This window comes from Suricata suricatta, chromosome 8 (assembly GCF_006229205.1).
Source record: "Suricata suricatta isolate VVHF042 chromosome 8, meerkat_22Aug2017_6uvM2_HiC, whole genome shotgun sequence".
Taxonomy (NCBI): Eukaryota; Metazoa; Chordata; class Mammalia; order Carnivora; family Herpestidae; genus Suricata; species Suricata suricatta.
The window spans coordinates 48,023,136-48,034,701 of record NC_043707.1 but is presented as its reverse complement, the minus strand read 5'-3'; the positions used below and the strand labels follow the sequence as shown (position 1 = coordinate 48,034,701).

Genomic DNA, 11,566 nt, shown 5'->3' with positions numbered 1-11,566 from the left:
GGAGGCCCGCAGAGAGAAAGGAGTCTCTCTACTGTTTGGGGGGGGGCTGTCCTCTCCCCCCAGAGATCTCCTTGAGCTTGAGGGGCAAGGGGCCCAGACACAAGGTTTTTTCACAGGTGTAAGCTCTCCAGAGGCCGCACTCCTCTCTGGAACGTGGAAGTACGCCAGAGGCCAGCTGCCAGAGGGCCAGGACCCAGAGGCCATCTTTTGTTTTGCACCCCATTCTTTGCAGACCTCCTGGGAGCAGGGACCTTGCTGTCAGGCTTGCATCCCCTGGATTGGAGATTCACTGGGCGCCCCCAGGAGCTCCCATTTGCCCTGGGCTGCGGCTTCTGCAGGGCACCCACCTCTGCACTGCTCACGAAGCCCTCTGTGCCCGCGGGACACGAACGCGGGGGTCTCACTTAACCCTCGAAACAACTGATCCCAACAACAGGTACTTAACGAGAGCCAGTTTGTGCAGGGGGTCAGTGATGAACTTTGTGCTTCAGGAGCTGACGACTCAGGCAGGGTGGGGGCCCAGGGAGGTGTTACAGGTAAGATGATGATAATCAGGCACACGTTTCCCTCTGCTCCCTAAGATTGCATGGCTGGTTGAAGTCTAGTCCCGTTAAGGGAGGGTGCTTCCTAAGAAGTAAGAGGCTGTGGTCATACTTCACTGAGGGAGACTTGAAGAGGCTCCATAAAGGGGAGACATTTGAGGTAGGCCTTGGAGGGAGGACTGGGCCTCGAAAATGTTCCGGGAGAAAGGATTCACGTGAGCAAAGATGTGGAGGTGATCATGCACAGGCATAGTCAGGAATAGCCACTAGGTTAGTTCTATGAAAACATAAATTGCCTCTAATTGTGCAACAGGTTTAAACAAAAAGACTTATGTAAGTAAGTACCAGGAAGTGTGGCTACTCTAAAAGATGGTACTTCTTAGGCCGAATTAGTAGAAGCCCAGCATTAGTGTGAAGTAGGGGAAACAATCCTGTGTCATTTGGCTGTGGTTCAGCCGTGTTCTCTTCCGTCCTAGGGGAGGATGATATTTTAGAGTTGCTAGGCTCCTGTGAGATGTTTGCATGCATTCTTTTTTGTTTTCTTTCAGATTTTTATTTAATGTCTAGTTAGGTGACATACAGTGCACTATTGTTTTCAGAAGTAGAATTCAGTGATTCATTCATCACTTACATACGACACTCAGTGCTCACCACGGGTGCCCACCACCTATTTAACCCATCCCCCACCTCCTCCCTCCGTCATCCCTCAGTTAGTTCTGTCTTTAAGAGTCTCTCATATTTTGTGTCTTCTCTCTTCCCCTACCCCGTATGTTCATCTGTTTAGTTTCATAAATTCCACATAGGAGTGAAATCATGTGGTATTTGTCTTTCTTTAATGGACTTATTTTGCTTAGCGTAACACACTCTATCTCTATCCATGTCATTGCAAATGGCAAGATTTCATTCTTGAGTAATATTCCATCATATGTACATGTATATATATCTTCTTTATCCAGTCATTTGTCAATAGACATTGGGCTCTCTCCATAGCTTGGCTATTGTTGATAGCGCTGCTATAAACATAGGGGTGCATGCATTCTTTTTTTTTAAAAGCCAAAACCCTTATTTATTTATTTATTTATTTATTTATTTATTTATTTATTTATTTTAGAGAGAGTGAGTGGGGGAGAGGGGCAGAAGGTGCCTGACATGGAGCTCAATCCCACGACACTGGGACCATGAGCCAGGCTGAAATCAAGAGTCCAGATGCTCCACCAACTGAGCCCCCTAGGTGCCCTGCTTGCATTCTTTTTACCCCCAACAGCAATCCTGAAAAGTAGGTGTTATTATCTCCATTTTACAAGCAAGACAACTGAGGCTCCAACAGGTTGTCATGGCCAAGTTCATTGGGAAATAGAGTAGCAACACCCACTGAGAAGACCTATGGGAAACAAGAGCCCTGCCTTCAAACATCAGAAAGGTCACCATAAGGAAAAGGGCTAATACTTGTTTTATCTGGCCCCAAAATGTAAAAGGTGTTCAGTACAAGTTAGTTACACAAAAGCAGAGAGGTCCAAATGAGAGAGGAAATTATAGTCAGCCCCATTGCAAGAATGTTTTGGGTTATCTTTGGTGGTAGTGAGCATCCTGTTCCTGGAGGTGTTCAAGTAAAGGCTGGATGAATGTTGGATGGGGCTTTACAGAGGATGCAAGTGTTAGAGGAGTGGAACCAGATGCCCCTTACAGGTATTTTCCAATATTCAATCTTTGTTCCACTTTTCAGCAAGATAAAAAAAAAAAAAAAGAGGAAAAGTCAAGAGAGAAGAGATTCAAAGAACCCGGGATGGCAGACCGTAGGGCAAACTTCCAAGTGCCACTTTTTAAGGAATGAGTGGCGGGGGGCGGGGGGGGTACCTGGGTGGCTCAGTCCGTTAAGTCTCTGACTTTGGCTCCGGGTCATGATCTTGTGGTTTGTGGGTTTCAGCCCCACACTGGGCTCTGTGTTCACATATCAGCTTCAGATTCTGTTTCTCCTTCTCTCTCTCTGCCCCTCTCCTGCTCATGCTCTCTCTCTCTCTCTCTCAAAAATAAATAAACATAAATTAAAAAAAAAAAGAACTAACAACAAAACAACTATTTAAAGAAAAAAAAAGAAATGAAAGGGGTCCTTCTGGCCATTGGGTGAGGGGTAGAACTGGAGCTCTACGCCACCCCTGTCTTGGCTCAGGTAAAGTCTCATGGAGAAGTTAGAGGAAGAAGAAATTGAGAGTTTGCATTCCTGTCTAAACAACACTACATCTGTTTTTCACAAGGTCTGATCAGGCAGGTGTCTGGCCTGGTTTGAATCCAATTTGTTTGCATTTCTGCAGCAGGCGGCCAGGCCACTGTGACTGGTTGCGAGGGGAGAGATTTGCTTTGCACATAATTTAATACAAGGGTTAGTTAATGAGTTTGCTCCCCCCTCAGAAAAGGGAAATCAACATACTTCCTCCAACCTTGCCCTCATTTGGTCATTAGCAGGGATGCTGCTCAGTGAGCCTTGTTAGATTCATGTGATCACAATTCACGGGTGATTTACTGGAACGCCTGGTATTACAAAACCTCTGCGCGTGACATGTGGAATGAATAATGCTCTGTAGTGAATTTGTTAATGAATTTCCTCTGCTCCCAAAAAGAACGGACTGGAAAAAAAAGTGGGGGGGAGGGGGTCTTGGACCAGGGAAAGACCCTAATACTCTGCAAATCAGGGGTCTTGATGATTCTGAAAAGAACATAGTCAGAAATCGCTTTTTAAAGAAAATTCTCACTTCTGTTCTCAGTAGCGACTGTCATTAATTTCAGAGTAGAAAATGGGTTGGCATCTTTCTGGTATCCTTAAAATAGAATTAATAAGCAGTCACCTTACAGGGGAAAAAAGGAGGTTATGATCCAGGGTTTAAGTAATCTTGGTTGGCTTCTGATTTCCATATATATATATGATTCCATATATATATATATATGATAAAGTATGCCACTGTCCCTGAGGTTGATTGCTGGGAAATTGGACTCGACTCATGAAGGATGAAAATCTGTTCAGCATCAGGTGAGGAAGCAGTGAGACCTCTTGCCAGTTCCTCTGGGCACAGGGCAGGTCTGCAGACCCTCACTGGCTGTGTCAGGCCACTGACCTGGGCTGGCTTCCTGGACATGTGACCCCAGCAGTGGCACAGGGCCCCCTACTCAGAAGGGCCCCTCACTCGGTTTGATGCTCGGCTGTTGAGGTCTCAAACATCTTAATGTTTGAAAAAGGATTTCCTTGCTCTCGTTCTGCACTGGACCCTGCAAATTATTTAGCTGGCCCCACCACCGATTTCTTTTATCGATCTGTGACCTGCTCTATGTTCATCGGCCTTTTCCAACTCTGGCTTTTTTTCAGGAGGCAAAGTAAGAAGAACCTGCTCCGTAAGTATGTGTATTGGATAAAATATGTGGCTGTCTTTTAGGAAGGTGGACAACTTAACTGTTTTCGTATGCTGATTTAAAAATAATGCATGTTGGGATGCCTGAGTGGCTCTGTCAGTTAGGCATCCGACTCTTGATTTCGGCTTGGCATATGATCTCGAGGTTTGTGAGTTCAAGCCCAGCATTGGGCTCTGTGCTGACAGTTCAGAACCTGCTTGGGATTCTCTCCCTCTCCGTCTCTCTGTTCGTCCTCCACATGTGTTGTCTCTTCTCTCAAAATAAATAAACAAACAAACAAAAACTTTAAAAAAAACAATGCATGTTACTTGAGGACAATTTAAAAAGTACAAAGAAGAAAAAATCATCCATATAGCCACCATCAACATATCTTCCTGGTCTTTTTTATTTTTTTGGATACATTTTTGTTTGTTTGTTTTGCTTCATCTTTACATCATTGGAGATAATGTTTTGGAAAATGCTTTAAAAAATTCTCAATTTAGCATGAACTTTTCCCCATATTTTTTCCCTAAGATTTTATGGCATTCTAGTGTCCAAAAATACCATAATTTCCTCAATCCCTTCTGTTGGGCTATTTATATTTATTACGGAATAACACTTCAAAAAGAACACTTACAGATTTAAGACAAAATGAAACAGATTGTTTTCTTGGGGTGGATTCTTAGAAGTCAGATTTAATAAGACCTTTGGCACACATCGCCAAACTCTCTCTGGGAAATGGTTCCAATTTACAGTGGGGAAGGAAGGAGGCGGGGCAGTGGAGGGGGGTGGAAGGAATAACGGAGGCCAAGGGAGCCCTGCTTACATCCTTGGGCTCTGGGGTCAAGAGTTGAGTTTCTTTCTTCTTTTCTTTCTTATTTATTATTTTTTTCCCTACAAATGTTTATTTAAATTCTAGTTTGTTAACATGCGATTGAGTTTCTTTTTAGGTTCTGATTGCAGATACTGCAGTGACTTAGGACAGAGCTTGCTTCTCCACTAGACCAAAACGCCCTCCTGGGGGTGGCCGGTCCCACATTTTCTGCTCCCACCAGTGCCTCCCCAGGGATCCGAGGACCCCAGGGCAGGAGCTCCTGGGAGCTGCTTCCGCTCATTGCTCTAGGACAAGGGCACTGTGTGCGTGAACGTTTTAGGGTGCCAGCCTTGGCTTAATGTCTGCACTCTTTCTAAAGCAGGCTGGGAAGAGCAAAATGACATTCCAAGCTTGATAGCCTCCACTCAGGGTCTCCAAGGAGAGAACAGAGCTTCAGGGAGGCCGCGGCCCACTGGTCTCTGCAGCTCCATCCTGAATGTGAAGGACCTTCCTTTGTATTCGCATAACGGGCCTGCCCATACCTGTCATGATCATTTAGACTTCTGTTTAGGATTTGGGGAGGGGAAATGGTGAGTGGTCAGTGTGTTTACTACTGAGGCCTCAGCCTGTCTATGGGGGCTGGAGGGTGGCTACCATACATTGCCTTGCCTAAGGGGAGGAAGCTCTCGAGATCTCTTTGAAATGCAAGTTAGGAAATCTCCAGCTGTCTCCACTCTGAGTCTGTGGCCAGGGCCAGGGTGACTCTCAGAAACCAGATCCTGCCAGGGGGGAGGGAGGCGAAGAATGTGTTCTGGGCAGCATGGGGTTGAAAGAGCATTTAGAGAGCAGCTGTCCAGTGCACCCCAAGGGATCCGCAGCCCCTTCAGGGTCTCAGGCTGGAAGGAGGGGGCACAGAGCGTCCTTCTTTACGTTTAATTGCATGGTTCTCTGCTTAGAAGACCCCCTCTTGCCTTGGCGATTGTTCCATTTGCTGGAGATAGAACATTCCTCAGTTACATTGTTTTCCCTGAAATTCTTTCTGCCTCTGCCCACGGTCCGTTTCCCCCTGAGTCTTGTGCAAGGCTCTGCTGGCTCCGGGGTCTAGTGGGAGGTGGCTCACACCCTCTGGCTGGACTAACACAGGCTGCAATTGCCAGGGGCAAACCGCTGGCCTCTGGGCTCCTCCTCCCTCGTCCCTCCCAAGTGGGAAGAACAGAAGATTCTGTCTCTTCAGACCACCACAAAGAATGTCCCCTGGAAGGAAACCACACTGCCGGCCATCAACGTGGCCTCTGTTTCCCCTGCCTTTGGCTCGGCCCCAGGTCGACTTGATAAACAAAGTCTCCTCAGACTGGGGTCTGTGGACGGTCTTAGCTTCCGCACTGTTCTTCGAGAACTGCTTTAATTTTGACTTCTCAACATGATGAGCTTTACAACATTTTTACTCCATTTATAAAGATAGATTTTTGAGTGAGCATTTTTGCCTACGTGTTTTCAGGGATCCTCTGAGACATTCCCTCCTTTTAACAAGTCTGGACTTTCAACAGTTTGAGAAATACTACACCGGGCCTCGCATGATGGCAGCTGCCTTTGCTGAGCCCTTATTCAATGACAAACCCCACCTTGTGGCTCACTGAACTCCCTCGACAGAGCTCTGACCTAAGCATCACCATCACCACCACCTCCATTTTCCCAAAAAAGGAGAAAAAAGCTTAACAGTTAAGGAACTGGCCAAGGCCACACAAGCCAGAAAGTCAAGATGCTAAAGTCCTACCCCAAACCCTACACACTATTGATTTGATTAGAATCCCCCCTCCTGCCCAGAGGCATCATTCTAGGGGGTGTGTGGTTACAAAAGTTGATGTTGATTCCAATGTTCCTGTCAGTTTATAACCCAGGAGGAGTTATAACATGGGGTACCCATAACTAATGAAGGTCGCACTGTGATAACGGCTCAAAATCAAATGCAAGGAAGTGCTTAAGAGCAGAGGAAAAATGAATTCTAGCTTAATGGGTTAGGTGGGAAGAATATAGGAAAGAGATCATTTGTTTAAAAACACTTGGGGAAATGCTGAACAGTCGTAGAGAAGAAGAGAAAGGGGGAAAACACTGCCCGCAGAGGGAGCAGCTGGAACAGAGGGTCAGAGGCAGTGCCCCCTACAGGGAATTAGAACCCATTCCATATTATTGACGGCGGCGGCGGCGGCGGGGTGGGGGGTGGGGGGGATGCTCCTTGGAACATGACTGCAGAAAGATTAGAGAGGTGGGTCTAACTAAGCTCAAATCACAAAATTTAAAAACCTCACCAAGGAAACTGACATTTTCGAGCAACAACGGGGGCCTGGTAAACGTGGGAAGAGTGGGAATGATGTGCTGGCTGCGGAAAGCTGCCTCGACAGCACTGACCTGATGGGAGGGGCAGGCAGGGTGGGCGGAGTCAGGGAGGTCAGAGAGGAGGCTAATGCAGGGAAGCAGGTGAAAATGGGGAAGCCTCAGTTAAGGCTTCCCACTGTGCTCGGAGTAAAGACCAAAAGCATTACAATGACCTACCAGGTCTTTGCAGGCTGATCCCCTATTTTCTGTGACCTCATCTTCCCCTATCTTTCCTGGTCCAGCCCCACATTGACCTGCTTAGTTGCTCCTTCAACATGCCTAGCACACTGACCTCATGGCCTTTGCACCTTCTCTTCTTTTTCTCTAGAATGGGTTTCCTCCAGTCGTTCACATGGTTCACTCCCTTGTTTCCCTTGAGCCTTTGACATTTTCTTTTCAATGAAGCCTTTAAACTAGTCCCACCACCCTCTACTCCTATGATTTTCCCCATCCCTCATGCTGTATCTTTTACTTGTCTATTTTCTGTCTCCCTCCAGGAGAATGGAACTTCTTTGAGGACAGGGAAGTTCCTTGAGAGAAATATTGCTCGCTGCTGTCTCTGAAGTATCTCCCTCGTGCCTGGCACAGAGTAGGTATCAATAAATATTGGCTAAATGAGTGAATTACTGAATTTACGGGAGGAAGTAAAAACTCCTGAAGGTGGAGGTCATAGCAGCAGGGCTGAGAAAGGAGGAGAGATGGAGAGAAACCTAGGCGATTGTTCACAGGACCTGTGATTACCGAGTGTGGCCGGAAGGAGATTTTCAGATGTGTGGCTCTAGCACGGGGTTCGTGGAGGGTGGTTTTAAACTATGTCTAGTGGACTCCTGGGGTTGGGCCCCGGGGGGGTCTCCTGGAGCTACTTCAGAGGCCAGAGAAGGGTGCAATGGGGGTGCTCCAACCAGAGAAAATCTGTGTTTCTCTATTTGTTTTGGGTTTCCTTGCTTGGGTCTGTGAGAGATAACAGAAAATCCATATATCGGCCTTTGTTCCCGGTTCCTGGCCCAGGGCCCCTGAACCCTTGTAAACTCCCCAGTGATAAGGACATGGGCCGCACCCTATGTTGTAATGAGGTAATTGTGGGCCGCCTCCTGGATGGCTCCTGGATGGGGGCTGGTCACCAGAAAGACCAAGTCGTGATTAGAAGGTTGGAGTTTTCAGCCCCACACCCCATTTTCCAGAGACGGGGGAGGGACTGGAAATGGAGTTAATCATTGACCGTGTCTGTGGAAGGAAGCCTTCATGAAATACCAGCATGTGGGCTTCTGTCAGAGGTTGGCGAACACGTCCATGTACCAAGACGGTGATGTGCCCCAACTCCATGGGGACAGAAGCCCCTGTGCTGTCTTCCTAGACCTTGCATATACATCTCTTCCAGCTGGATGTCCCTCTGTGTCCTTTATCACACCGTTTTTTTTTACATTTTAAAAAATGTTTTATTTTTGATACAGAGAGAGAGCAGGAGCGGGGGAGGGGCAGAGAGAGAAGGAGACACAGAATTGGAAGCAGGCTCCAGGCTCTGAGCGGTCAGCACAGAGCCCGACGCAGGGCTCGAACCCACAAACATGAGATCATGACCCTGAGCTGAAGTTGGACTTACCCAACTGAGCCACCCAGGTGCCCCTATCACACTGTTTTATATGAAGCTCTGTAAACAGTGTTTTCCTGAGTTCTGTGAGCACTCTAGCAAATTAAACCTGAGGCAGGGGCCGTGAAAGCCTCTGATTCGTAGCTGATTGGTCAGAAGCTCAGGTGACAACCTGGGATCTGAAGTGGGGTGAGGGCAATCTTGGGGGACTGAGCCCTTAACCTGTGGGAGCTGACGTTATCTCAAGGTAGATCGTGTCAGAACTGAGTTAAACTGTAGGCCACCCAGCTGGTGTTCCAGAGAATGGCTTGGTGGGGGAAATGCCCGCCCCCCATCTTTGTCAGAAGTGTTCCGAGCATGGTAGTCATGTGAGAACGAAGAGATACATAAGAGGGAAGACTGGGAGGATTTTTGCAAGTCCGTTTGGTTTAACTTTTAAAATACTGAGGTTGGAAATTATAATAGGTTACGGTTATTGAGTCCTTACTATGTTCTGGATATTAGGCAAGGTAAGCATTAAAAACTGGAGTATCACATTTCTTCTTCATGACAACTTGAAGGAGACACCAGTACTTAAAAAAAATTTTTTTTAATGTTGGAGAGAGACAGAGAGAGAGAGAGAGAGAGAGAGAGAGAGAGAGAGAGAGAGAGAGAGAGAAACAGACATAATGCAAGCCGGCAAGGGGCAGAGAGAGAGGGAGACACAGAGTCCGAAGCAGGCTTCAGGCTCTGAGCTGTCAGCACAGAGCCCAATGCTGGGCTTGAATGCACCATCTGTGAGATCGTGACCTGAGCCAAAATTGGTCGCTCAACCAACTGAGCCACCCAGGCACCCAAAGGTGACACCAGTCTTATCATCCTCTTTCTACACACAGGAAACTGAGGCAGGAGAGAGGATGAATTGACTTGCCTAAGGTAACCCCGCTGGTAAGTGAAAAGTAGTGTGAATCCTGAATCTCGGGATTAAAGAGAGACAACAGGCAATGTGTAGACTGATTGAGAACAAAGTGTTACCTTTGTTACCCGCTAAAGCTCTCACATGGGAGCAAATGGGGCCCTTCGCCAGGAGCACCTGCCCCACCAGGGCCTGAGGTCCTGAGCCACACATGTGATCTGTGGGCAGGCTACTCAGAGCTGGGAAGATGGGCTAGAAGCAGAAGAGGGGTGGAGTCTGCTTGGTTCCACCCCCAGCCAGTCTGCCAATTAGGAATGGGGGCGGGGCCAGGTGGGGTCGGTTCCCTCAGGTAGGTCCCTCAACAGGTAAGGAAACCTACGTTTGGAGGAAGAGCTCCGCTAGGCAGCCAGGTGTGAGGCAGTGTGCACTCCCGTGTGAGAGCGAGATGCCCGGTGGAGAGCCTTAAGTAAACCTGGAGAGAGCCTGGCCTGAAGCCCGAGAAAACCAACTGCTGGGAGGGCAACATTACCTGTGTTTGAAGACGGAAAACAAAAGGCCCTAAGCCCGGGTCAAGAAGGCAGCCTCCTCAGAAAGAAATTGGTCTCTTAGGGACTGTGGGAGCCCCTGTGAAATCTGAAGGGCAACTGGTGCCCCGGACTGGCCAATTCTTGCCACCAGGGAATGTGGGCTCAGGGTTGCCTCGTTTTCCAATAATAATAATAATAATAATAATAATAATAATAAACCCAAAACTAGAAATCAGTATTTTTGTGTAAAATCTTCTGACATTTAAATGTTGTTAACCTCCATACTGACCCCCCCCCCCCCAAACCACTGTGCTGTCCAAACCAACAACCTCAGAGGACCACATCTGGCCTGCAGGCTCGGATGTATGTCCTCTGACAAGGATTCTTTACCTCTTTGGGTCTTGAGAATCTGATGAAAACTATGGTCATTTTTTTCAGGGGGAAAAAATATGCCTGAACAAAACCCAAAAATTGTGGATATCCCTTGTGGGCATTTCTGTGTTCCCAGAATCATTCTTTTCGAAAGGCACACTTTGTAGAGTCAGAAGTCGCAAGGGCTGCTTATGAATGGATCTGAGCCCTGAGAAGGTACACGTGTGTCTTATATCTGAACAAAATGGCAGAGTTTGGTGGGGTCACTACTTATCCATGCACCCTGTTCACTACACTCGTACCCACCTTTCCTCCTCAGTCTTGGTTAATTTCCTCTCCATCAGTAGGTATGAGTCAGGAAGGTTGGCCAAGGGAGCAGGGAAGGAGCCGGGAGGCTGGGACTCTGGGCTGGAGGAGGTGAAAGTGGGTATGGAGGGGGAGCGGGAGACTTGATGTATACGGAGCTTTTGAGCTGGACTTCAGAAGGTTGATAGAACTTTAAAAGAGAATGAATGGTTTTCTGCTCCTGGGCTAGGAGGAGGGGTATGGGATTTAAAGTTGGAAAGCCCTAAATGTCAAAGCTGTCTGCACGGAGGACAGGTATTACATGCAAGATGCTCTCCTTCCAGCCACACGTGTGTCTCAGTGGGGCTCCTGAACTTTACCACGTGGATGACAGCCCATCTCCAGCTCAGCCTATCACATAAAGAAATGTGGATCTGCCCTTAACTGGTAACAGGGCGGAGCCGAACTGCAAGTACTTGTCAGCCAGCATAACATGGAGCTCCCAGCAGCTCATCAGTTACCAAATGCTCGGTTGCAAAAAATAGCATTAATGGAGGCAAAAGACATGCATTCCCACCATTCATCTAGATTCCCTAGGTCTTATCCATGGGTAAGTCAGACGTTTAGAGATCTTCAGAGAGCTGGATACCCAGACACATTGTTCTTGGTCTCTTGGTCTCTTGGCCAGCTTTTTGGAACTGGGCTTTACTGCTATGCCACTGGCCTAACAATGATGTACTTATAAGCATGTTAAGGATGAGGTCCACTCTATTAGCAAGTTTCTACTTTTTG

General features: G+C 47.5%; 1 long non-coding RNA gene across 2 annotated transcripts; it reads left to right on the top strand.

Moving 5' to 3' along the window:
* The first annotated feature begins 238 nt into the window (after positions 1–238).
* Positions 239–10,278, top strand: LOC115299849. 2 transcript variants are annotated; one of them, XR_003912365.1, is made up of 4 exons: positions 239–436; positions 7,605–7,696; positions 9,571–9,622; positions 9,956–10,278. It is a non-coding gene; the product is annotated as an uncharacterized LOC115299849 (long non-coding RNA). The 2 variants fall into 2 exon arrangements; XR_003912364.1 differs by lacking the exon at positions 9,956–10,278 and having other exon boundaries at positions 9,571–9,680.
* The last annotated feature ends 1,288 nt before the right edge of the window (positions 10,279–11,566 follow it).